Here is a 22,193-nt window from a genome sequence, read left to right as displayed (position 1 = left end):
TATTACAAATATATAACATATAAAACGGATCCATGAGGAGCCATGGGTAGGAGAGTGACATTTGCACTATAAGCCTGTATACTGTGAGGCGTGTGGTATTAAGGTGTGTGTCCCGCATAATGCTTTACATAGCACTGGAGATAACAAAATCAAATGTGTACAACGTGGGGCGATTTAAAATGACACACTACCCATCCCCTCTTCTGCTTTCCTGCTGTGAGGAGTGCTCAATTTGTTGCTGATACAGTTGTCTTGATAATGGCTGGCTGTATAAGCCAGTATTTTGATGAAATGGCTTTCCACCCTTTTCCCTCCCACCTTCCTGGAGAGAAGGGATGCGAATCTCCCTTTAACAAAAAGCGCAGTCCAACTATGAACGACGGTTTGAAAATGTGAGAGTTAGTGCTGTGACAAAACAAAAACATTTTTTTTTCTAAACGGGAGCTGCAGAAGGGAGAACAGACTGTTACTTTCCCTGTGTGATGTGCTTTAGTGCAGTCCCTCCCGCCTGCAGCAGCGGATCCTGCTCTGACCTGCATTTCAGCATAGATAGAGATGGAAGAGTCATCTGCTGCAGCTTTGAATGTGCGAGACATGCGGGGATAGAAGCGAGGCGCAGGGCTTGGATAGCCATCTTGAAAGCGGCTCGCGCTGCCCTTCTTCGCCTTTAAGGCAAACAGTGACCTGCCTGCTGCGGGAGGAGGAGCGGCTTCCTCAGAGTCAGGTGCATGTCTGAGGGGATGATGTCATCTCCTTAACTAGAGGAGAGAGGCGGGCATGCAGAGGAGGGAGAGATGCTCCTAATTGCTGGGCTCCAGCTGGAATGAGACGGACCCGCTTCATCACCCTGCAGTCTGTGAGTATCAAGGATCGAACCTCAGCCTTCACCACCCCTTAGTCCCGCTGCAAACGTCGACTCTGTGTGAAGGTGACACTGTCGGTGTGTGCAAGGTGGGGGATGGGATTGGGAGGGAGGGGGGAGTTGTCCTTTTCAGTATCCCCGACTGCGGCTATATTGTCATTACTGGCCCCGCTTGCAGAATAGGAAGTTACTCCCATTATTGTATTCCGGTTTAAGCTCGGTTATATGTGGCAATCGGATGTCACGACGGACTTTTCCTGCGAATGTAGCAGACACTGCCATTTTCAGATTGCTGACGTTGGTGCCTGAATTCCTATGAAAATACATGTTTAAATTGGTTGCATACGCTCAGTAGGTGCGTCATATTTGTTGGTGAGGGTTGGCAAGGATTTGCATTCGATTTAATTCCGTGATATGCAGAGTATGTATGATGCAAGATGCTGCCATTGAAGAAGACGCTTTCATGGCGGGAAAGCGTGGGATAAGGCTTCAAGGCCTGAAATAAAAAGTGGAGGAGGTAAAGTGAGCATTTGTTGCTGATAAAGGAAGTGCTTGTTCACAGCATCAGTGCCGTGAGCCATTTAATGTTACATATTTGGCATTAACGTTTTTTGTGTGGCTGGCCAGCCCGAATTTCATTGTAAATAAGCAGCTGCAAGATATTTAATTAGCTGTTGTATTGGTATCTAATGTGATGACAGTGACTCTGCGTGATTCGGTTCTTTGAGGATAATGCTCAGTGACAGACCGTATAAGGCCACGTGAGGGGCACGTGGAGGAGTGAAAATGAATTTTTTAAATGGAGATCAGCTCTAATACCACCCCTGTGCAAAGGCAGATTCGCTAATCTCACTCAACAGCATGTGCATAAACCTCCTCATGATTCCAGTATCTGCCACACAAACCAGTTTTCCAGCAGCCACAACCGGCTGTGGCTTCTTCGTAATGGCGGAGTAAGTAAGTAAGTAAAATAGTTTATTGTGATGATTATTTAAAATCTTACAATATTACACATCTCAGACTAAAAACTGCTTTCTCAATTAAAACACTTAAAATGTCATTACATCGAAATTATAGATGATTAAGTATTTAAAATAGGTATAAGTTCTAATTTCCTTTTGACGCCCCCGTGCTCAAAGCCAGAAGTAAAAAAATAAAATGAATATAAATATTTTTACTATCATTTTATTTTTTAAGTGACTGGCTGAGCCATGCTTGTGTAGGGAGTGGCCGGGCCTTGGTAGAGAGGAAGGTCAGATTGAGCGGCCATTTTAGGCCGGCCAAACAGACATGCACATTTAGGTTTCTTAAGCCCAGGTGTATTAAACAGCTGCTGTATTCTACAGCCGGGTGGAGAAACGGCACAGACGCCCTGGCCTGAGGTAGCATCAAACCACCCTGCTCAGGCCAATCCTTGCACTGCTGTCATATCTTGAGAGTAGCAGCTGGATTGGATATTGGATTGGGCGTCTGTCCCAGGTACTGCCGGGAGCACAGGAGCACAGAGGCAGCCGACAGCATAAGGTAAGGAGTGGTTTTTTTTTGTTTTAAAAACATTAAGGGCATCATTAGTCCGCCCGCCATCCAATTGTAGAATGGGACCGCCCGGCATTGGTGCTGGGGTGCCATTGGTGAAATTAGGATGCACCTACCACACTGGCGGGCGCATCCTGCATTCTTGACATTGCAGCGAGCGGTGCTCTCAGCAACGCCCGCCGCAATGCCAAGAAGGCATGTTGTGCAGTACCATACACAACGTGGCAGGCACCTGCTATGTTGTGCATGGAACTGCAGGGGGGTATATAGGTATCTCCCATGTGCACCCCCACCCCCAGAACCCCTGGGGGCCTGCTACGGGCCCCCAATGGCGAAAACTGCCTGCCTTTCCCGCTGATATTCTAATATAGATGGCGGTGTCTCCCAGACACCTGCACCATGTTAACAGCTTTTCCATCCGGTCAACTCTTCAACCGGGAGGCAAACCGGCGGATGGTCTTTTTATCCACCGGGGTCCCCCCGCCATGGTAATGAGGCGGGGGGAAATTACAATGCGGGTGGTGGTATTTAGCGGGTGGATCGCCACTGCCATATGGGCGGTGGCGATCCGCCCGCTATTCTAATAACCCCCTTAATATTAACCGCCGTCACGCCACTGAATATCTGCAACTGGCCACAAATATAACACCCATGCATATACCTTTTTAAATTAAGTATTGTTAGGGATGTGGCCTAGCATCAAGCATTCCTGAACATCATAATACATGCAGCACCAAACATAGCTGGAAGCAATAGCGGCCCATGGAGGGAGTTCCGCTGGGTGGTGGGGTAGGGCGGGAAGGGGCAGGGTGGGGGATAGTAAACTACAGAATAGGGCCGAACGGAGGTAAGTAAACAAATAAATAAATAAAACAAATTTTGGAGCGCGCACTGCATCACATTTGGCAATGCAGAGCGAAATGAAATTAATTTTATTTATTTATTTGTTTACTTACATCTGTTCGCCCATATTCTGTAGTTTACAACCCCCCCTACCCCCCCACACACAATGCCCCCCCACCGCCCTGCGGAACTCCCTCCGCAGGCCACTACTGGCTGGAAGCCTTACAACAATTACTGTGTTCAGTGTTTGCATTTTCACAAAAACGTGAGGCGGAAGCAGGTGTTCAACAGACCGCTCAAATTCTTCAATCTAGCCAGAACACTGTTGAGACCCAGGGAGTGCCTGGGCGGTCTCCTAAGCTGATTAGCCACATGCATTTAGGTATTCTGAAATGATCCAAGAATAGTAATAAGGTCCTGTCCTTTCCCATATGGAAAGAGAAAAAGGCTGATCAGCCCTAATTGGTGCCTTCATGTTGTGTTACCCTCATACTAGCACTGTGATACTCTATCCAGGATAGGTTTTTATTCTGATATGAACTCAGTACTATTAGTCAGAGCTGCCCTTTTTCATTGGTAATTAACAAGGCATACTAACCATAATCTATATATAAATGTGTACATAACTTTGTACCAGGAGCTCCTTACATTTATAAAGGAGTTTTTTAAAGGAAGAGATTAGTGCTACCAATCTCTCGTCCTTTAGCCTTTTGGTTTACCTCTCATCCTGGTTCCAGTACTTGAAAAGCATCTGGTGTAGAACAAGGCCTTCCAACAGCATATAGATCACATAAGTCAAGGATTTCCTTCACATGGAGGCTTGTGAACATGTTTCCACATCTGAAGTCGCTACCAGCTTGTATTGCTGTATACCCACAGCCATCTCCATGTTTGCTCTGAGAGAAACTAAGGACTTTGCTTTTTCCTATCCCTGTTAAGGAGAACCCATTGGTGAGCCCACCTCTCCCTGGTGGGCATGTAGGGGGAAAAGTCATCAACCCTGGTAGGGACTTCATATATGTTTCTCCTGTAGCGTAGTCCAAACAATTTTGGTGAGAACCCACCTTTAGGGATTTAAATGTACCTGCTTGAGGAAGGAATTTGTAACATGAAATTGTACTTTTATTTTAAGACCGTGCTCTGCTTCCTAATGTTGAGGCCCAATCTTTAGCATAGTTTTCCGTAAATAAACTAAACCAGTTAGTGGCGTACCGAAACTTAAGGGGCCCCCTGAAAGGTACATTGAGAGGCTCCTGCTCCTGATTTAATGAGTAGCTCTCAGGCCAGAGTACTGTGCAGAAGGGGCCTTCTGCAGCTAGAAAACCCTCCCACAGTGCGGGGGCCTGTGTTACGTCAATGAAACCAGTTCAGTGAGGATTAGGTTGTCCCACATAAAAGTGACCCCTTAACTATGATATGAAGCCTGGTCCAATGGCTGAGTGACCCCAAAAAATCTAGTACTACAGAAGTACTATTGCCCTCATCGTCTTCAAGTGGTTTCAGGGACATCTGATAAAAACATAGAAGAGTAGTTCTTAACCTTTTGACTTCTGGTGACCCCCATTTTAATCATTAGTGGACTCAAGTCAAAATACGTTATTCGGTTATAGAAATATATGACCATAAAAGCACATACAATTCAATCATACATTACAAATATACCATTAAAATACATTAAAAATGAGCGACATCATAGAACTAAATCACATTATAATTGATTTTCTCAATCTAAAAACACTTTTCAAAAAGACCGAAATTGAAAATACAACCACAATTGTCTCTAATTGCTGAAGTGCCAAAACAGCCGGGTGGCAGAGCCTCATTCTTGATTCTTTTAGGGACGGGACTATCCAGGGAAACTAATTAATCTGTGAAAGGGAACCCAGGCGAAACCTCGTTAGCAAGAATCGGTCATAATCTTTCATTGGCAGGTGTAAATATGGCTGAAGACAGAAGGTAGTTAAATTAAGCTTGTGTGCCTGAACCCAGATTTTATTTAGTTCGGAACATTGTCTTTGTCCAGCCAGAAAGTTCAGACAAATAGACGTAAGATTTTTTCTGCTCATTTCAGCCATAGTAGTTGGTTTGTCGTAAAATTCATGTACACCTAAATTATTTCAAAACATTTTTACATAGGACAGCCATCCAATCCTTGTTCCCCATCCAGGCCCATACTATCTAGTAAAACTCCCCTATTAAAATGTGTCTCCTCAGTGGTCCATATCCTGTGTCATAAAAGGACTGGTTGAATCTTTATAATATCTTCCATATAAGTCAGTCCGAGTTCCGTATGGCATACAAAAGAGGAGGTGCTATTGGGGACCATCAATAGAAATTTTAAAAACATATTTTCAGCTACCTGGATTGAGCCCACATCCGCATATCCCCATATGCCTGCTCAGTATGTAGCTACGCTAACGTATTTCGCCTTATAGATTTCCATTAGTTCCACAGTGGGACATCTACCAAGTCTCCTACTGAAATTGGAAAGAGCGGACAAGGTCTTAATGTAGAGTAACTTTGTTGCTCTTACAGCCTGCACCCAAGACCCTCTGCGATCAAACAGTATCCCCAGATTAGAAAAAATCTTTGTAGTATCTATCCGCTTATGATCGATAAAAATAGATTTCTTCTTTAAACATCCTGGCCCACAGTTCATTACATATGTTTTTGAAGCATTTATAATAAGACCTCTATCTAACAAGTGGTTTGCAAAGCTGGAAACTACCTTTTGCAATCCCAACGGGGTATGCGCCATTAAGACTGCGTCGTCCACGTATAATAATGCGGGAATGGACCTCTTTTCAGCCTGAGGTAGATCTTTACAGTCTTGAACTAATACTTTTTCGACACTGTTTATGTACAGGGTAAAAAAAGAGTGCGAGAACGCACCCTTGCCTGACACCTCGTTTTACTTCAAAGTGGCTCGTGCATTTACCTCCCATCCCAAACCGAACACGTGCCCTTGCCCCTAAATAAAACTCTCTAATAAAAGAAACTAAAAAAGAATCAATGCCATTTCTTCTAACGTAAGCCATAATTTACTGTGATTTACACAATCAAAGGCCGAAGATAAATCGACAAAGACCAAATATAAGGGCCCCTTTTAGCCTTGGTATATTTATTCAATAAAATATTTAAATTTAGACCCTGCTCTATGGTACCTAGTTTTTTGCGAGAGCCGAACTGTAGGTTACTGATCACTGACTGTTCTTCCACCCAGTCTCGTAACCTATTCAATACAACTCGGCCTATAATTTTTACAGTCGAATCTAGTAATGATATAGGTCGACAACAGGCCGGATTATTTCAGTCCCCTTTTTTGTATATTGGTGCGAGAATAGACTCCTACCATCTTGTAATGAAACCAGTTGAAATTGAGGCATTAAATACTTGAGTGAGTAAGGGGCCCTATAAAGCGATGTTGGTTTTAAAAACATCAACTGGAACGCCATCCGGTCCTGCCGCCGTCCCTCCCAAACTTGACGCGATCGCTTGATTAACCTTACTAAGCTTGAATAATGTGAAATTCCCTATGTCCCTAAGCCTCAAACCTTGATCCCCCCTGGCATCCAGATTTAATATATCAGTCCCAGGTAGTTGTTAAGTTGTTACATCATATAAAAGTGACAAAAAGCTCAATCCACCTATTCTCGGGGATATTGACCTCAATTGTTGATGCCACCTTATCATTAAGGATTGGTGTGTTAACAGCCCTCCAGAATGCACAGGGATCTTTAGCAATTGATACTTCATGGAGTTCTGTCCAAGCCTCTGCTTTCAATTTGTCCTTTCTATCTATTAAGGCCAGTTTATATTCTTTCCGTGCCCTTCTAATTTTATCTCTATCTTCCAGTTCACTGTGCAGAGCATTTTTTACATTTCTGTGGGTCCTAGTACAGTTTGAGTCAAACCAACCCTTTCTCCCTTTACAGTTATGCTTCTGCTTTTTACTGATAGTAAGAGCCTTTTTTATATCATCTGCAATTATGATGAAATTATCAATAACATCCTTAGGTGAGGCATTTTCCTCCAGACATAACATGATTGTATCCTTACAGTTAGTTGCCACCCCAACCATAAAGTCTGAGGGCATCACCTTCTCCCAACTCAGACTATAACCATTCTGTCTAGTTAAGGCGATGTTTTCAAGAATAGTATTTGGGCTATTAGCTTTACCTACAGTTTGTTCAAATAGTGTTATTCCTACACTCTGCGGGAAGTGGTCGCTCAATGCAATTTGATGTTTTGTAAAGTCTTCGACAATGGACCCATAGCAATTAGAAATCAAAATAAAGTCTATAATGGAGCCAGATCAATGCCCATTAAATGTAGGGCCCAGAGGCACCGGGGAACTGCTAAGGGTATTAGCAAAACCCAGATCGAGCTCAAATATTAATTCATTTAAACATTCACCATATGATGTATGTGGGAAATGTGGGAGAAAAATCTCCATATCCTACGTTAAACCACAGTTCCCATTATCCGAATGTTGGCATAGGGCTGTGTTGAAATCTCCACCCCATAGCGTAATCACATCTTTATTCCCCAAATCCTGCAACTTATACAAATGTCCACATATAGCCTTTAGGATACCATCTCGTAAATCATGAGGAATGTTATTGTAATAATTCACAAGTAATACTAAACAGTTAGTATCAATCTTCAAGCTGATAATTTGATAAAAACTGTCCTCCCGTACCAGGTCTACTTTTCCAAAAGTAGCTAAATTAGAAATGTACGTACTCAGCCCCCCCTTTGCTCTGCTGTAATCAGAGGCTGTCGCATTGGTGTGAAGAGTGTGATCTGATGATCATGTAAAGCGCTCTGATACCTCCGTGTCTAGCCAGCGCTATATAAAACCTTTAAAATAAATAAATAAATAATGTGTATTGATTCTGTCACCCATGTTTCTTGAAGGCTAAAAACGTCGAATTGCTGAATGAATTGGTACCATATTACATTATTCACTTTTGATTTCAGGCCAGCAGTGTTCCAGAACATAAAGTTACATCTACCCTTCCCTATGGGGGCTCTCGCAGATACCGTACTTTCTGCATTACTCGACCCAAGAGTGGTATCCCTAGATGGCAAATGTGGGTACACAGTCAAAATATAGATTTTTTTTTTTAATGTCCACTTGCACTAATATCGAGTTAGAAAAATCGAAGGTAAGTAATATCGATGTTAGTAATATCATTGCACTAAATATTGTTTTTTGTGTGTATAAATAATATCGAGTTCAGTAATGTCGAGATTTTAAATATCGATGTTAAAAATATCGATAAGACAAAATATCGACATGTTAAATAGTGTTTTTTAAATGTTTGTAAAATACTAATTGTGTTAAATTTTAGCTATAATAGTTTATAGTAGTATTAAATAGTGTTATAAAGTATAATACATTTTTAGGAGCGGGATGTAGGGTTTATAGGGGATAAGGGTGGGGAGTGTTTTAAAAATATATACTGACATTTTAAAATTGTTGTAAAATAATGAAGTAGAAATTAGATTTTAAAATTTGAAATTTGAACATATTTTGAAATTCAAAATTACATTTCAAATTCAAATTTTAATTTAATGTTTAGTAATCTAGAGTTTATAGGGGATAAGGGTGGGGAGTGTTTTAAAAATATTTGCTGAATTTTTATAATTAAAAAAAAGAAAAAACAGAAGTTAGATTTTAAAATTGAAATTTAGAAAATAATTTGAATTTCGAAATTAGATTTCAAATTTTAATTTCAAATTTAATTTAATGTTTAGTAGCGGGATGTAGAGTTTATAGGGGATAAGGGTGGGGAGTGTTTTAAAAATATATACTGAATTTTAAAAATTGTTGTAAAATAATGAAGTAGAAATTAGATTTTAAAATTTGAAATGTGAAAATATTTTGAAATTCGAAATTATATTTTAAATTTAAATTTAATGTTTAGTAGTGGGATCTAGGGTTTATAGGGGATAAGGGTAGGGAGTGTTTTAAAAATATATACAGATTTTAAAAAACATTTATAAAATAAAGAAATATAAATTAGATTTTAAATTTAGAAATGTTCAAATATTTAGAAAATCGAATTTAGATTTAAAATTTAAATTAAAAAAAGTTAATGTTTAGTAGCGGGATGTAGGGTTTATAGGTGATAAGGGTGGGGAGTGTTTTAAAAATATATACTCAATTTTAAAAAAAATTATAAAATAAATACATATAAATTAGATTTTAAATTTAGAAATTTTCAAATATTTACAATTTCGAAATTAGATGTAACATTTAAATGTAAACATTACATTTAATGTTTAGTACTGGTATGTAGAGTTTATAGGGGATAAGGGTGTGGAGTGTTTTTAACAAATATATAGAGGATATTATATGTGTGAGAAAAAAAATTGAAAATGAGAAAAGCAAATTTAAATAAAAAAATAGTAATTATTCCAAATTTACTTAATTTGCAATATAATTTATTGATGATTTGACTTTATAATTATCATTTTTACAAGTGGGATGTTGGGTTTATAGGTTGTAAGTATGGGGAGTGTAATATTGTTCTATAAAATAGGGGTTGAATAGTATTTTAAATAGGTTCAGTGTCCAGCACCTACCCTAATTAAATGTTGATTGGAGTTGGAATAGTAAATTTAATAGCTGCAGTGTCCAGCACCTACCCTAATTAAATGTAGATTGGAGTTGGAATAGTAAATTATTTACGTTCAGTGTCCAGCACCTACCGTAATTAAATGTTGATTGGAGTTGGAATAGTTAATTAAATAGGTTCACTGTCCAACACCTACCCTAATTAAATGTAGATTGGAATTGGAATAGTAAAATATTTAGGTTCAGTGTCCAGCACCTACCCTAATTAATAATAGATTGGAGTTGGAATAGTAAATTAAAGAGGTTCAGTGTCCAGCACCTACCCTAATTAAATGTTGATTGGAGTTGGAATAGTAAATTTAATAGGTTCAGTGCAGGGCCGGACTGGGAACCAGAACCGGCCCTGGCAAAGTGCTCGGCCGGCGCCCCTCCCCCCCTCCGGGAGGAGAGGGGAGGGGGGAGAGGTGCGACCGCGCTCAGTGACAGGGCCGGTTTTCGGCCGTTTTTGTTACAGGGCCGTTTTTGCAGCATAACGGCCCTGTAACAAAAACGGCCCCAGGGGCCCAAAACCGGCCCCCAACCATGCGGCCCACCGGGGAATTGCCCGGTGCCCTCAACGGCCAGTCCGGGCCTGGTTCAATGTCCATCACCTACCATATTTAAATGTAGATTGGAGTTGGAATAGTACATTTAATAAGTTCAGTGTCCAGCACCTACCCTAATTAAGAGTAGATTGGACTTGGAATAGTAAATTATTTAGGTTCAGTGTCCAGCACCTACCCTAATTAAATGTAGATTGGAGTTGGAATAGTAAATTATTTAGGTTTAGTGTCCAACACCTACCCCAATTAATAGTAGATTGGAGTTTGAATAGTAAATTAAATAGGTTCAGTGTCCAGCACCTACCTAATTAAATGTTGATTGGAGTTGGAATACTAAATTAAATAGGTTCAATGTCCAACACCTACCCTAATTAAATGTTGATTGGAATAGGAATAGTACATTATTTAGGTTCAGTGTCCAGCACCTACCCTAATTAAATGTAGATTGGAGTTGGAATAGTAAATTATTTAGGTTCAGTGTCCAGCACCTACCCTAATTAATAGTAGATTGGAGTTGGAATAGTAAATTATTTAGGTTCAGTGTCCAGCACCTACCCTAATTAAGAGTAGATTGGACTTGGAATAGTAAATTATTTAGGTTCAGTGTCCAGCACCTACCCTAATTAAATGTAGATTGGAGTTGGAATAGTAAATTATTTAGGTTTAGTGTCCAACACCTACCCCAATTAATAGTAGATTGGAGTTTGAATAGTAAATTAAATAGGTTCAGTGTCCAGCACCTACCTAATTAAATGTTGATTGGAGTTGGAATACTAAATTAAATAGGTTCAATGTCCAACACCTACCCTAATTAAATGTTGATTGGAATAGGAATAGTACATTATTTAGGTTCAGTGTCCAGCACCTACCCTAATTAAATGTAGATTGGAGTTGGAATAGTAAATTATTTAGGTTCAGTGTCCAGCACCTACCCTAATTAATAGTAGATTGGAGTTGGAATAGTAAATTATTTAGGTTCAGTGTCCAGCACCTACCCTAATTAACAGTAGATTGGAGTTGGAATAGTAAATTATTTAGGTTCAGTGTCCAGCAACTACCCTAATTAAATGTTGATTGGAGTTGGAATAGTAAATTTAATAGCTTCAGTGTCCATCACCTACCCTAATTAAATGTTGATTGGAGTTGGAATAGTAAATTGCATAGGTTAAGTGTGTAGTATGTATGAAATTTAAATTTAGTTATATGTGTGAATATTAAAAGGGTTATAACATTGTAATACATTTATTTCTAATGTTTATATATATATTTATATACATTTTATAAAAACACATTTGTAATATTATTAATCATGATTTTCTAATAGGTAGTAGATAAAAATAACACAGTGTTTTTTCAAAAAAAGTTTATTTATTTGTTCATATAGTGCATAAAGTAAATTATAAATGTATTACAAATCAATGTATAATATATTAACAAAAAAGTATAAGTAGAATGTAATTAGAAATTATACATTTTTGGATAGTTGTTTAGTAAAGTACATTTTAGGTAGATACAAAAAATGTAGTACATGATTATACATTGAGGAATACAATACATAGAGTACATACATTTTGATACAAAGTAAAATCTTTATACATTAATAATTAACATTTATAAAACATTTTATATAAGAATGTGCTGTACAAATGATGTTATAAATGAATTCACATATTTAAATTGAAATATTGATATTAATAATATTGTACATCATACAATCAACATAATTTGAATAACATTTTTAAATTATAATATTATTTATATATTTTAAATGTATTATTCATTTAATAATAATACTAATAATTTTAAAATGTTAGTGACATTGTGAAAAATACATACAGAAAAATTATACAGTTTTTTGACACTTTCAGAACATTTTTTAATACATATTTCATTAAATATCAAACCGCATTAATATTTAATGTAATAAATATTAAAAATATGATTATAATACAAGAGTAAGTTAAAAAAAAAAAAATTGTTAACATGTTGGTCATTTTTTTTCCAAGTAAAATTAATTTATTTGACATTTATTTCACTATTTCCTTGATAATACTATTATTTGGGTCTTTTATTTTGTAACCGCTCATAGTCTTTTTGGGTCATTTTTCTAAAGATTGAAGCTCGCGGTTGGAAGCTACTTCACGTCTGAGCAGGTAAGAGTGCATTTAGGTATATTTTAACTATTTTCACTAACTTTTGAAGGTAGTACTTTGTAATTTAGTGTTTGTGGATTAGTATATGAGAATTTAAATATTATGGAGTTCAGTAGGTATGTATTTCCGTTATCAAGGCTTTTTGTGGTTTTCTGAAGTTGGAGTTAGTGCGTTTGTGGCAGTTTATGTCAAAAATAAGTATAAAGGGGCCGATCAGGATTGCGGCTTTTCCGCATCCTCGGGGCCGGCGGAAGCCACCGCCGGCCCCGAGGATGCGGAAAAACCGCAGCGGACTGACCAAGGACCCACCGCCACATTAGGATGGCTGGTGGGTCCTGGTTTCCGTCCGCAGCTTTTCCGCCGCGGTTGGCTTACAACCGCGGCGGAAAAGCTCTAATATGGTGACGGTGTCTCTCAGACACCGTCCACCATATTAGGATGGGCAGTGAATTATGCTTTTCCGCGGCGCGTTTCCCGCCGTGGAAAAGCATACGGAACTTCACTGCGGGGGCCCGTTGCGGGCCCCCTAGGTGAAGGGGGGGTGGGGGGTGCACATGGGGGGTACCTATGGTACCCCCCTGCATTTGCATGCAGATAGCGGCAGGCACCGCACGGTGCCTGCCTCTTTCTGCATGCAAAAGCAATGCGTGCATTTTTAACTTGGCCGCGGGTGCAGCTTGAAGCTGCACCCGCCGCAATGTTAAAAATAGAGGATGTGACCGCCAGGGTGGCGGTCACATCCTAATTGCACAGGAGGGAACTCCGCATGCCATGCGGAGGTTCCCTCCTGCTCTGGGGTCGCGGACGGACGCAAGTCCGTCCGCGATCCTGATCGGCCCCTTAATGTTTATTTTTAATGTCTCGTTCTAAGTTTTATGTGGGTGGGAATGTTTCTTTTTTTCTACTAGGTGTTTGGATACAGCCTTTTTCGTTTCCGAGCTGTGACTTTTTTTTATCAAAGGAAGTGTGTTTCAGTTGTTTGAACTGAGATGTATAGAATACTTCCTTTATTTTTTGGGTTTCCAGGAGCGTTTATTACATTTTTAAACTATTTTCGGGTTTTTGATGGATTTTGACCTATCTATTTATTTGGATGCTGGATGGATTTTGCACAGTTGTATTTTTTCATTTTATTGGGGATTTTTATTTCAAAATGTGTGGATTTATCACTACATGGATTGTTATGGATTATTGGATTTGCCTATTACGTTGCTGTGAAAGGTAAGTGATTTAATATTAATATTAATGTTGGTTGGGAAATGTGCTCTTATAAAATGTTTTTACTATAGTTAGATTATTATTTTGTCTATATATTATAAATTAAAAAATATATTAGACAAAATAAATAACTTGTGATTTTTTATGGATATGTGTGGTGTAATATTTCAGGATTTATTAGGATTTTGATCCTTTTATATGGTTAGTCTTTTTAGTTTAATGTTTTGGCTATCATTTTTAAGTATTCCAGTCCTCTTGTTGTAGGGTAAAGTTGTACTTGTTGTTGTAAATATTGGTACATTTGGGCAGTTTGTCTTGATAGTTTGGGTTTTAGTTGTAAGACAGATTGCTCCATTCTTAATTCTTGAAAACTTTGCTCTTTTTGGATTGCTGTTAGGAGTTTATGTAGTGTGGGAGTTATTCGTCCAGTTGAAGATAGAAAGGCATTATGCCAACCCTCAACTGCGTTGTTTGTCTTGGCTTCTTGGTTTAGGGTTGGTAGATATACATTCTACCAAGGTATTAGGAATTTAGGTTGGCATCTGTGACCTGACCTGTGTAGTCTCCCCACCCAGGTGTCCTTAAAGTAATCCAAACGTGGAGCTAGTTTTTGTTCGTTTTGTGTGTAGAAAGGACTTTCTATTAAAAGATTATAGTGTTCAGCCACATCAGTTATTGGCACGTATGCTAGGGCTATTAGGTGTTTGATTTGGTATGCAAAGGTAATATTGGTTGCATACTCAACACTAAGTGTTGATTTTTGCAAATGTCTCCATAGACATTGGTTAAAATGGAAGTAACATCCTTGTATGGATGTGTGTGGATATGTTTTAAGAATGGAATTGATCATTGCTTGTTCAAAGTCTATTATTATTTTTAGTGGAAAGAAGTCTGATGTTTGTTCTTTTATTTTGTTCAATATTTCTGTGTAAGTTGCTGTTTGTTTGTTTGGTAACAAACAGTAGATGAATGGGATACAGGTATTATGGTATTGCCCATGTATAGTATATAAATGATAGAATGGTTTAGGGCATATGGTAAAAGTGCCATCCATCATCCATGTTTGACTTTCTTTTAATTTTTTCAGGTTGTTATTTGTAGCAAACATTATTATCCTTTTAGCTATGTTTTTATTATCGTAGAAGATAAAAGGTTCATCATTATGTGTGATGGTAAGCTCAGGTGGAATAATGATCTCCTTAAAAGTTTTAGGTATTGGTATTGTTGGTCTACTGGATTTTATGGTCCTAGCTATGGTTCTTTTTATAGAAGCTATTGATGGTAACTGACCTCTTGCTTCTCTAGGTACTCTAGGTAGTATTTCTTTCAGAATTACGCTTGTTGGTAGGCCAGATGTGCTACTTATTTCTTTTATATTTTCTAGAGTAGATCTAACCTCTATTTCGGAGATGTTAGGTGGATGGTTATGTTCAGTAGTATTAATGACACTTGTTTCTCTGGTTGTTGCACGCCCATAGCATTTGTTAGAGTAATACTTAGTACATTTCCAGTTAACTTTAAGGTCTTTTTGTTTTTCCTGAGTATACGTATACCCCATATAGCATAATAAAAATTTTCCTTTCTGAGATGTTATAAATCTTGCATCTTCTGTCATTGTTGTTTTCTTAAATTTAGAAAAGTTGTATTCAAAATATTAGGAAACATTTTTACTTTAAAAGAGTATTAAATTAATTATGTACCATTTGTAGCTACTTACTTACCAACAGTAAAATTGTAGATTTAGAAAGTAGATGTATTTTCAGTTTGATGCTTTTATAGTTTTTATTGGTCTGTAGAAGGAAAGCAAACTATATTTTAGGAAATGTATATTTGTGTATTTTAGTTACACATTTGGTAGGGTATAACCTTTCATAATGAAAAAGTTAAGTTTATTTAGATTAAAAAAGATAACAGTTTTAGAAAACACAATTAAAAATGTTAATAAAGTCAAGTACTAACATTGTCCATTTTAGAGAGCTAAATATTAGTATATGTGTTGGCATTTTGTACTTACCAAGTGTTTATGCTTAGTTGTTGAATGTAGGTTATTGGATGATAAATTGCTGCTTTTAGTTTTTCTGTTATCTGTTGTAAGACAAAATATGTATGTGTAATAATTAGTTATGTATTTATAATAGAAGTGACATTTAAAAAAAAACTATTTCACTTTTTTAGTCTTTTAAACCTGTGTTTACTAATTTCTAACAATTAAAAAGAGAAGACAGAATTATAAAATGTTTTTACCGTTTTAAGTATTTTTGTAATTTTTTTCAGTTTAAAACAACGATTAGTTATATACTTACCTTATAATTAGGTTGTAGTACTTTTGTAGAAAATGTTTATCTGTTTTTAATAGTAGAGTCTGTTGTGGAAAAAAGAAGAGATAGAAAGAAATAATTAGTTATAAAATTTTGACTATGAGTAGTAGGTTACATTAGATAAAACTTTGCATTCAGGGCTATTAGATTATTTACTTTTTGTAGTTTGTTGTATTTTCCTTCACAGAAGAATCTTTAAGGTAGTCGAAAATTTGGCAGTATGTCTTGAAGCTGAATATTTCCAGCAGGTTTTCAGGGTATTATTTTAACTTCTTTATATAGGGTATGCTTAATTAGTGTTTATTTCTGATTGGTCACATACCTTGAGAAGTGTTTGTATTGGTTAGTTTGAATTTTTTTAAGTTAAAGAATTAAGTTACTTGTTTGTTAAAGGTTTATACAGAGGAGTAGTGTATTTGTAAGTATTTTACAAATAATGTTTATAATTTGTATCGGTAGTAAAATTAGTTTAATATTTGTATAAAAAGTCCATATATTAAATGTGTGTGTTTATATTTTATTTATTGATATTGTAATTAATAATAATTGTTATTGAGATATATATTTATATACATGTATTTTGTCTGTTTAAATATATTTTTATGGGTGTATTTTTAATAGTGTTTATGTGTAGTGTTTAGAAAATATTTATTTATTTAGTGTTGTCGATATTTAGAGCTAGTCGAAATAAGTGCTGTCGATATTAGTGTAATCGATATAATATGTCCTATATTTATTTATAAATGTCGATATTTTGTATTTCGATAAATATGCTATCGAAATTTGTGTAGTCAATATTTTTGTATATCGATATTGTGTGATCGATATTTTAGTATTTATTTACATAAGTATAGGGAGTCGATGTAATTGTAATCGATGTTTGAGACTCGATATTAGTGTAGGCCGATTTTAGTGAAATCGATAATTTGTCAGTGATTCGCAAATGTGCGACATCAGCTATAACCGAGTTCTCTAATATGACCCTAAATAGTTGGTCATCTTCCAGCGTATACGCCGGCACTTCATTATCATGTATTTCCATAGCTCCACTAGCTCCTTTACCAACATCAACCATAAAATTCATTGGTATTTGATCTATACAAAAAGCATTTGAATTTTTGTGAACTTCTCTCAGACAGGCATTCTCAAATGTTTTAGGAACTTCCCTTAGACTGACATGCTCAGACCCAATTTGTCAAACAACTTCTTCAAGATTCTGCAACATATGAAAATGGTTAGAAGTGGGTATACCATAACCTATACTGGGTAATATCCACGAAACAACTTTTCTTTGTGTCTCAAAACCAAAATGACTAGGTTTATAAAAATAGCCTAATGGGACAATATCAATATGATCTCCACTAATTGGAATATTATAAACACTGTCTAAGATTGCCTTGATCGAATGAAGGGTTTTAAAATTCAAGATTACACAATCTCCCATGTGATCTTTAGGTCCCCTTCCTATCCAGCCCACCCTTCTTGCCATTTTAAATTCATTGAACAGGTTATCTGTTAAGCCAGTTATGGATCCCAACCAGGATAGCAACTTATTTCTTAGGCTGTCCCATGACTCATCAGACCCTTTATGGAGCCTCGGAACATTGGTTAGGACCACAACATAAGGAGTTACAGCCGGGAAAGATCTATGTATGGCACTACTTTCTCAGACTCCGGACCTCTCGGAGCATCTACCATTCTAGACCCACTATGCCCCTCATGTTGATTAATATCATGTCCCTTAAGGGCAGTTAGTCTAGTACTAGTCGCCATGTCTCCAGTCCTATTTCACATTGTGGATTTTGGGTATGAGTTTGTAAGTTTTTACCCGGATCTTGAGTAATGTCATCTGTTACAAGATTAATAACCCGGGATTGTAGTAAAGGTTCACCTTGGCTATGAGATTTAATCAGTACTTCTTCTATGGCTCCCAATCTTGCGCTTAATTTCCCTAGGAAATCCCTAAGATAAGTGTCTAGCACTTCCAATTTATTTTTTACATTTAAAACTTCATTCTGCAACTTCGCGTCTGGCCTAACTAAAGCTTTCTCCTTCCCACTTGGTTTATTTTGTGCCAATGTCCTACCCTTTTTTTTTATTTTCTTTGTGGTAAGGTTACTGCAGCCACATCCTTTATAGTATGTTCCTTGTCCTGCTTTTGGAAATTATCGGGATTTCGGGATCGCTTTGGGGGTGGCTGAGGGTCACTCTCTGAGTCAGTACAATCAATATGGTCGGAGATGTTGACCACACAGCCATTTCTAACATCAGATCCAACCGTACTACCCGATTTTTCTAATTGAGGATCAAATATTTTTGAATTATTGCCAAAAGTAATAGGTACAATAGGGCCCACTATACTATTGGATTTATCTGAGGTCATAGCCTCTTCCACATTTGATATTTGTTTCTTAATAGCACCCATTGCACCAGTGAGACAATTCATTAACGATAAACAGGGCCCTTTCCCTGTTTTTCCCTGCTTTTTTCTCGGCAAAGCACTTGCTGTTTTTCGTTTCCCCATTTTAGATATGATGTACACAATCAGGATCTTTTACAAATAGTACCGCTGACAAGTAGGTGCCACTCAAGCCCACTGAATTCCAAAGTCCCTTGCAGATAACGGAGACTGTCTATGGAGACCCCTTCGATCGTAATGCACAGTACCTTCTAGTGATCCTCAAATGGAAGCAACCAAGAGCTGTGGCCCAGCCAAGCCTCGTCCAGCCGCTGACTGATGTGGATGGGCCCGCCCTTGGCCCGGGCACGCCGCACGCGTTCAGCGCTGCGGAGGATTTAAAGCACCTCCTGGCGCTGAAAGATGACGCAACTGTGAGGCACCCCAGGGACTCTGGGAAATGGAGTCCCAGGTGCAACGTTCTAATGTTGCAGTCCCCCACGGACTGTTCTGGAGCAGGGCAGTAATCAGGCGTGCGGCAGGAAGGCAAGATTGGGACCCTGCGCTGCGGGAGCCCTGCGACGGATTTAAAGCGCCTCCTGGCGCTGAATGATGACGCAACTGTGAGGCGCCCAGGGGACTCAGGGAAATGCCCCCCCCCATGTACTGTTCTGAAGCAGGGCAGCAATCAGGCGTGCGGCAGGAAGGCAAGATTGGGACTCAATCGACTCGCTCTGAATCATTAGTGGAATCGTAAAACCAAAACAAGACATTGGTTTAAGACTGAACTTGCAGATATGCGCAAGGGTTGTAAGAAATTAGAGCGGATATGGAGAAGGGATTTCAGCCCAGCGGCCAAAGACATCTATCGGGCAACAATTAAAAGATATCATAAAGCCATATATCAGGCACAAGCAGTTTTTCTCTACAACCAAATCCGCGAGCGTGCTAATCCCTCTAAAAGCACGTTCTCAATACTTGCCAGTTTGCAATTCCAGCAAACTAGTGCCGGGGCCACCATCAAGTCCAATAAGCAGTTTGAGGACCTGGCCACCTTTTTTGTTAAAAAGGTGGATGATATCTACAGCTCCTTCCCGACCTCACAGAGTAACTTGCCGGTGGCACCTTGTTGTCAACGGCCAAATACTCTTCACACCTTTCCACCAATCTGGGCAGATCAGCTGCTACCATTCTGTAGTAGGATCAATTTGGGTTCCCCTGCCGATCCTCTTAAACCTGACCAATTTAAGAAAGTACTGCCGACCATTTTACCCTTTCTGAATCAGGTGATCAATGGGTCCCTTAGTACAGCCACAGTGCCCAGGGCTTAGAAACAGACTAAGGCAATTCCGTTACTAAAAAAAACCTGTGCTTGACCCAACAAAATCAGAGTCATCGCCCTATCTCTCTGCTTCCCTGGGCAGCAAAGATTACCGAACCGAGGCATATGTTAACTCCCTCCTGTCGGATTTTCTTTTCCTAAATAATATACTGGATCCCTCCCAAAATGGTTTTAGTCCTGGTCACAGCACGGAGTCAGCGCTCCTGGCTGTGACAGAACACCTTTGGTCAGCCATTAATGAGGGGCAAATGTTGGTGCTGATCCTGTTGGATCTGAGCGCCGCGTTTGACATGGTGTCTTACAACGTTCTGTTGAGATGCCTTGTGGAGGAAGGAATCATGGGCCTGGCACTGGAGTGGCTTGCCTCATTTTTTCATGAGAGGTCATTCTCAGTATCTGCTCCCCCGTTTGCTTCTGACGAATATTGCATCAAAAACGGGGTGCCACAGGGTTCCTCCCTCAGTCCCCTACTATTTAACATCTATGTTCAACCTTTGGCAGCTGAAGCCATGAGTAGCGGCTTGACCATGGTCTGATATGCTGACGATACACCGTTGATGGTGGCTTTCTTCAATAACATCGAGCAGGACGCCCTTAACTTTCAGGGCGACCTTGCGTCAGTGGCCGAGTGGATGACTGCTAACTGCCTCCAACTAAATTCCAACAAGTCAGAGGTACTGTTAGTAGGTAGGGACCATGGTCTGTGGAGTGATCTCTGGTGGCCAGTCAGCCTGGGCAAGCCCACCCCTCAAACAAGCGGTAAAAAACATAGGGGTTTGCTTGGACTCATCCTTAAACTATCGAGTCCAAACCAAAAAAACAGCAGGGACCTGCTTTGGACTTCTACGGGGGCTCAGACCATTGCTGGGCTTCTTTGACGCCTCTACATGCCAGGTTATCATCCAGGCGATGGTTATGTCCAGACTTGACTATGCCTACTCCCTCTATCTAGGGTCCAACAAAGCGGAGGTCCTGAGAATGCAAAGGGCACAGAACGCAGCAGCAAGAATACATCTAGGTCTGCACAAGTTTTGTTCTGTGTCCAGCTCCATCCGTCGTCTTCATTGGTTACCTGTGGCCAGGTGTATTGAATTTAAGGCCTTATGTACTTCTTTTAAGGTCTTGAAATCCGCCACCCTTCCTATTCTGGCCAACCTTCTTTTGCCGTATGTTCCATCACAGCCCCTTCGCTCACAGGGCCAGCATTTGGTAGTGGTTCACCGGATAAGAAAAGTTTGAGCCGGTGGCCGCTCCTTTCACTACAGATCTGCCACTTTATGGAACACACTCCCTGTGCAGATATGTTGCCTTAATAATTATTTGGAATTTAGGAAGACCATCAAGACTTTTTTTCCCTTCAATTTAGTCTGTGTTAGCTCTGCTGTTATGCCAGTTTTTCCTACCAGCCCCTGGACGCCCCTTTGCTGGGGCAGCTGTTGCGCTTTATAAGACACCATAACATAACATAAGAATCTGGGGACCCTAGTCTAAGCAATTTCAGAGGTTTGAACCAAAAGATAATTCACAAAAATAAGGACACAAGCATTCATCAAACAAATACAGATGATGAAATATATTTAATTTGCAAACAGATGTGAAAACAAATCTAAATTGTTATGGGAAGGTGGGAAATTATCTAAAGTCAGTTTAGGCCACCCATTACCCACACAGTATTCTCTTTGCTGTGCTTGCGCTGCTCCTACAAATCAATCTGAGGATGACAACTTAATTTTCAACCTCCAATTTCAAATACCTTCACATTTACAGAAAATTTTAAAATGTTAATTTTTACTTTTTTTTATTTATATTCATCTTATTATTGTGCTGAGTCATTACTGGTCCCCTGAGTACGGATCATGTACCTCCAGCGTTCCCTGAATCACAGGTTAAGAACCAATGGCTTAGACCATTGTTGAAAGTGCGAGCAAATGTTAGACTGATTTCTGAAGGAAACTGAGCATTTTGACTTTAAAATAGAGTCTATTAATTATATTTATCATGCAACATTAACAGAGTATAACCTGGAAACAAAAGGAAGGCTTGCAGACTTTAATCTTAATATTTGATGTGCTGGAAGCCCTGATCTAATAAGGGTTCCTGTCGCCTTGCAATGTCAGTGTAACCGTGTGTGCTGCATTTCCAGCTGGCCTAGTATCAATGTTCTGCTACGCTGTTTACACTGGATGTCTTCTTTTTGTAATACACGTTCTTCTACCTCTGCTGTGATGTATGGGTTTATGCAGAGCTGGCTTCAGAACAAGTCTTATTCCAAACGAGAAGTACTAACCATGTCAGTGCAAAAATGAAAGGATGTGCAGCAGAACTGTAAAAGAGC

The 22,193-nt window shown here is 38.8% G+C and overlaps 1 protein-coding gene across 2 annotated transcripts in view; it reads left to right on the top strand.

Annotated features, from left to right (window-relative positions):
• Nucleotides 1-612: 612 nt before the first annotated feature.
• USP54 (ubiquitin specific peptidase 54) overlaps nucleotides 613-22,193 on the top strand; it is a 1,809,222-nt gene continuing 1,787,641 nt past the window's right edge. For both annotated transcript variants that reach the window (XM_086922134.1, XM_086922133.1), the window contains exon 1: nucleotides 613-856. The gene's annotated coding sequence lies outside the window, so the exon portion shown is untranslated. The remainder of the gene's footprint in view (nucleotides 857-22,193) is intronic.

The sequence above is a fragment of the Lissotriton vulgaris genome, chromosome 5 (genome assembly GCF_964263255.1).
Source record: "Lissotriton vulgaris chromosome 5, aLisVul1.2, whole genome shotgun sequence".
Classification (NCBI taxonomy): domain Eukaryota; kingdom Metazoa; phylum Chordata; class Amphibia; order Caudata; family Salamandridae; genus Lissotriton; species Lissotriton vulgaris.
This window is presented reverse-complemented; position numbering and strand designations above follow the sequence as displayed.